A 6,715-nucleotide genomic window follows, 5' to 3' on the forward strand; every position below is an offset into this window, starting at 1 on the left:
GACAATCTCTAGTGTGTTTTTACCTTGAGTAGAGACACTCTCTCTGTGTCACCACATATCACCCAAATGAGGATTCATTATGGTTTTCACTTCATAATGCAGTCCACAGGCTCAGTTCCACTGTCAGCACCTACTCCAACTGTATGGCAATGGGTTTTCCCAATCTGATCCAGTGTTTTTTTGTTTCCTGGAACTGTTCTTGAGACTTTCCTTATTTTCCCAACTTTGATTGAATCAAAGGGCACAAGATGCGTGTAATCTGGGTGGCCTTTTCTGTATGGCTTCTTCTTCTTAGGATGTTTTCATTGTTCATCCATGTTGTGACAAATATCAGCACTTCATGGTTTTCATTGTGATTAAATTTATTCCATATAACATTTACCATTTAAACTGCTTTAAGTATATAGTTTCATTACATTTATGTCATGTAGTTTTTGGATATTAACTACACTTACATTGTGGTAGAAATATTCTCAGCATTCATCACTACTTTTTCATTTCCCCAAGTGAAACTGTATCCATTAGGCACGAACGCCTAACCCCCTGGCAAGTACATTGTACGTTTTGTTATTGAATTAGACTTATACGGATACGTTATCTTAGAATCATAGAATACTTGTTCTTTTTTGGTTTGATTTGGTTTGTTTCCCTTGAATGACTGCAAGGTTCATCCACATTGTAGCATGTGTCAGAATTACCTTCGTTTTAAAGGCTGAATCCTATTTAAATGTGTATATACTACATTTTGTGTATGGAATCATAACATCCATGGACACTTGGGTTGCTTATGTCTTTTGGCCAGTGTGAATAGGGCTGGTATGAACATGGCTGTAGAAATGTGTTTTTCAGTCTCCGCTTTCTAACCTTTTGGGTTTATACCCAGAAGTTGAATCAACAGGTGATACATTAACTCTATGTTTAAGTTTTTGAGGAACCACCATACTGTTTTCCACAGTGGCTGCACCATTTTACTGTATTTCTTTCAATGGCAGAATTATATGACAGTTTATTGATGCACTGTAGTTTGCATATCCTTTCATCCATTGATGGACATTTGAATAGTTTCTACCTTTGAGCTGTTTCAAATCATGCTGCCATGACTATTAGTGTAGTGTAGCATTTTTTGTTTGGACACCTGGGTTAAATTTTTTGCCATATATGCATATATATGAGGGAAGTTGCTGAACCGAGTGATAGTTGTTGGGGGAAAGCTGTGACTCAGTTATGGTCATCAAGACCTTAGCAGACCCAAGTAACCTGTAGCTCAGTTTAAATTGAATACTATTTACCAACATCATCGACCATCATAATGTGTTATTGAGTCAATGGTCACAGGACATTCAGAAATTACACATCCACGTCCACATGCAAATCAGTAAATAGCTTGCTTTATTACCCCTCTACTTACTGCTTAATCTCATACTTTGTCAGTCCTTATCACCTTGCCAACCCCCCCCAAACAAGGCAAAGGATGTAACTATGTAAGATTCAACTGACTCATCTAACAAAGATACTGCCCTTACTTCACCCAACCAGTTACTATAACTACAAAGTGGCCTTTTAACTGTATCCATCAACTGCTTAGATATGTAAGGCTTATATCGATAGGCATACCCCTAGATCTGCTACTTACTTTGAACAAAATTAAAAATACAGTACACAGTAACAGTCTCCAAAAGAAACATTATATATTTTAATACTAATTTTTAACACAGTGTGGTATAACAAATACCAAGATATCAGTTAAATACATGAATCTCATATGTCAAAAATCCTGCTCAGCGTGTTGATGTAGCTTTAATAATTAAAGCAAGGCAGTGAAAATGCCTGGACCAGTTTACTAACTCCATAAACATACAGATTTCATTCCAGCCTTTTGAAGAACTTGTAATAAAATTACACATGCGAGTTTCTGCATTCCTGTGAGAACACCCTCTACATATTTTAAAAGAGTAAAATCAGCAGATATCAAGCACCCTGGATGTATCTTTCAATGCCTCACTGAACCATGCCCCTATGGGAAATGGCAGTGATAAAAATTAAGCCATAAATGAAAGTTTGACTAGGTTATCATGACTAATTAGGCTTGGTAAGTTTTCACACCACACACCACTGTCATAACGTGAACCTCAGATAATAGAAAGTCAGTGTGATGTGTGCTAAAGAGTATCACAAAATAAAGTTAAGTCCTAGCTACGGTGTGCAAAGCCATAGCTAAAGTGAAAATGAGCTACTAAAATGACTTTAACATTCCTTATTACAGGTCAGTAAAGATTCAGAGTAGTGTCCATGTGTTAGTATGGGGGTAGATACCCAACTATACTTATCTTTAAATCAAAATAAAATGATTATAACAAAGTTATTGGCCAAATGAATACTAGCATAATCCAAAAAACTAAAAGGATTCATGCTGCTTCCTATGGTGTTTATAATCCATAAAACCTGATAAACCTCACCACTCTCATGAACACAGTCTATATGTCTGTGTACCACCAACTTCAGCAACCCCCCAAAAGGAGCAACAGTGATCATAATGATCAGATATAAAACGTTAGTTCTAGGTGTAACCTATGGGGTGAGAAGATAAGGGTTTCATTTTCTACCTTGAGTACAAAATGATATATACAAAATTGTTATGAAATACCAAAGGAGAACTTAGTTATAAATTAAGAGTGCCCAATATAATCAGGCCATGAAGCAGTCACACTCAGCCCATCACCCTCCTCAAATAGCGATAAATTTTCATAACCTGTTAACAAGTAATAGACATTAAAAAGGAGAGGAGTTCTTACAAGGTGGGCACACTGGAGAGTGTGCTTGGATACATCACAGTGTAGTTTAAAGAAAAGCACCTGATTTACACCCAGCCGATTCCATACTTCATGAAAAATTTGAACTAAAACTAGCCGAGGCTTCCCACCAAATTTAACTGTCATAAATGAAATAAACATTCGTTTAACATCTAAAGTATAGAAGATAGACATTTAAATCTGGTAGCATAAGGTACCATTAGGGAATGATGAAATAAGTTAAGTACCTTGAACCCAGATGAGGTACTTAGAAACAGTTTAGTGGGACAGACTCATCTATATGTAAAATGGAAGATCTATGAGTAGAGGTAGTAAACCTAACAAGGCTGCTGGCAGCAGGTTGTTCAGAAAAGACTTTTAGTTCAGTTTTAATTATTAATTAAGAATATAACTTCTAATATAATTTTTAATGTTTTTAAAAAGGGACAGGTTTTTAGTTACAGGATAAAAACGCTACAGAACCAATATAAACAATGTTGCAGTTGGCTTAAAAACAGCCACCCATTAAGAAAGTATTCAAGGTTGGGGAAGGTATAGCTCAGTGGTAGTGTGTGCAAGGCATTCACAAGGTCCTGGGTTCAATCCCCAGGACCTCCATTAAAGAAACGAACCTATTTGCCACCTCCCTCTAAAAATGGCAAGTATTCAAGGTCAAGAACACATTCATCACAATTCCAATATAAAAAAAAAGAAAAAAAAAAGAAAACCCTCATAATTTAATACTGGACTAATCTATTAATTAGTAAAAGCAATACTCTTCATATAGGCAGCAGGAAATATTTCTCCTTGCATACACTTATATCAGAATGAATAAGTTACTGATAGTTTACAGTAAAATAAACCCTAATCAATATTTAATTATTTATAAAAACATTCTTAATCTAACACAGGTATGAATTTCTAGGAAAGATTAAAAAAAAAAAAAAAGTAAAAGGAACGTGGTGATCACAAGTCCTGCCTGTTTACCAGGAAGATTTCCTCTAGCACTTCTGGCCTTAGAGGCACTGCCTGATCATGGACATGTTTAATGGCCGTGGTTCCCCGACCCTGCCAAAGTAGCATGATCATTTGTTTTCCACATAAGGAGTTGGGAGGATGGCCCCACAAGGTTTTAGTATCTCTTTTCATCAGTGAAATTGACCTTCCCAATAAGAGGTGGGAGCCATATAAAATGAGAAGATGCTATGGTGCTTTAAGCATTTAACCTATAAAGTAAATAACTGAATATTAAGGGATAACATAGCTTTTAATGGCTTAAAATATTTGGTTGTGGTGGCCCCAGTGAATAAAACAAACTCCAAACTGCAAGTGATTAACATTTAGACCAGCTATTCAAAATGCTGTGGCATGTATTGATCTAATACATTGATTAACAGAACACGGTGCTCTAGGGATAACTGTTCAATCCAAATTTAGAGTTCATTTCAACAATAGGGTTTATAGCCTCAGAACTGGATCAGAATATCCCAATGTTGCAACTGCTGTAAATGGTTTATTCAATGATTAAAGTTCTGTGAGATGTGAGTTCAGACTGGAGTAATCTTGATTCGTTTCTATCTTTTATACATTTGTCCCAGTATGAGAGGACAGGAGAGTTAAGGGCCGCTTTACAAAAGCACCTTCAAATTAATTGGTGATACAATACAATTTAAATAATTTTTAGATACTCTACAGTAGAACATGGTTTGTTAGGGTAGCAGATCTCAGCAATTGCATCAAACCAAAACCTTTATTTCCTGAAGCCTAAGTCCTCTTCCTAAGAATAGGTTTATAATCTGTTATAATAGGTTTATAATATATATAATATATATATTACATTATATACATAGTGTTAAATTATATATAATACATCAATTTACATATATATAATACATCAATTTACACATATATATTATATTATATATAGTGTTAAATTATGTATAATACATCAATGTACATTATATACATATAGTGGCACCAATGCTGGCCTTAACCATGGCTTCCACATTAGGAGCTCCTCTTCCCATTCCTTAGCCACTGTCTGCTCATGTGAACCTAGGCATACTTCTCATACTGGCTGCATGAAGCCTAGCCATGTACTCCACCCCCTGATCTGCATTACCTTCATATTAAAAACACACACTCACCAGAGCTCTGTGGGCAGCAGCACAGACAATCTCATGTGAAGTAAACTAGCAGTTATTGGTTTATCATTCCTACTGATAAATAGATCGTTTATACTCTCAGTTATTACACAAGAATATCTGATTAATTTCCCCCTCCCAACTCCTAGTCAGATTTTTATTTACCTCTACTGTAGCAGAAATCAATGGAGCTCCATTTGACTTAACAGAAGGAGACTCAAAAGTTGTATCCAGCTTCAATGTAGAGTATGTAGCAGGTCTATTTTCTCTGGCCTTTATAGCAGGTTAGGTCCATATCATGATGATAAATATTTTCATAATCTATTTTTAGGAGCATTTCAAATCCCTAGATAACAGAATTATATACAGACAAATTACATACAGCCAATGTTGTCATTCAAACACTCCTCCTAACAATCTCCTTCCTTGGACTTTGAATATCCTACCCACAATCTTGAGATGATCAACTTATACATCTCCTATGAAAGAAAAATTTAACACTAACAGTAGCCCTGTGTATGTTTCAGTACCCATCAGTGCATCGGGCATCCCCCCGAAACATTGATATGTTTGACAAAAGAGTTATCTGAAAAGTAAATAAAAGAGGTCTAAGAACTCTTATTCCTAGAATCACAGGAATTGATCGTTCCCTTAAGAACTTAAAAGTATTCATGCTGCCACGTTACACCACATTCTGTGGTGATGGATGGGCCCCCAAGTGAGCTATCAGTGTTGTTTGATATCCTTACTATGCTAATAAACCCTATTTTTACTATCATTCTACTGACCATTCCATGATTTTATTAACAAGCTGACATTGTACAAGTATTTCCATTCTAATAAGAAAATTGAATGCACAAGTTATAGAAGCACCCAACAACTGTTCTCTAACACAACCCACCACATCCATACTATTTATGTGGGATTTTACTTTTAATCTAATATACTCCAGCCATGGACAAGTACAAAATTTTTTTATCCAACAGGATCCACCATTTAAACAACAGCCCTAGTCACAAAGTTGGACTTCTCACGTTTCTTTTCTGAGTGACTGAAGCTACACAGGGCATCCCCCACACAGCAGGGCCAATGCAATTAATGTGATGAATGTGCACCCCCAATTGTTACAGCAAATCTCAACACCCACCCCCCAAGCATACTGTTATTCACAGATGTGTTACGAATTATCGTCAGCAGCCGAGGCAGACTAACAAAACTCCACTACCACATTTATAGCCTGCTTGTCAGTTGTCCATAGAGGATGGATGACAGCTATTATAGTGTGTAATCCAACCATGACGACCCTGAATGTACTAACTTATATCATTCCACACTGTCGTCTTGCTATTCATGCTTTGCTCATGGACCACAACTCTGTCGTTATCACACAAGTGGAATAAAACACTTCCAATGTCGATCCTCATCCCCAGCATCATGTTTTATTAGAAGGCCTCCCACCAGGATCAGGGTTTTTCCTCAAATGAGTAATCATTTGAGATATAACAGAAACCAGTAACAGCAACCTACCAGCACTAACCGTCCTCAAAGCACTGTTCAACATATATTTGTACATCTGGCTAAAATTCTCCATATCACTTCTTCTACTTTTATGAATAAATTAAAAAAATGAGATTTTAAGCATAGACAACAACCATCTGATGGTTACTAATCCTAATAGTCACACTATTACTGCCCTTAACGCCCATTCTATCAGTGCTGGAGTAGGAATTTAGGTTAACATACACGAAGGGCTTTCAAATGTTCAAGGAGGTACAATTTAAT

The sequence above is a fragment of the Camelus bactrianus genome, chromosome 5 (genome assembly GCF_048773025.1).
Source record: "Camelus bactrianus isolate YW-2024 breed Bactrian camel chromosome 5, ASM4877302v1, whole genome shotgun sequence".
Classification (NCBI taxonomy): Eukaryota; Metazoa; Chordata; class Mammalia; order Artiodactyla; family Camelidae; genus Camelus; species Camelus bactrianus.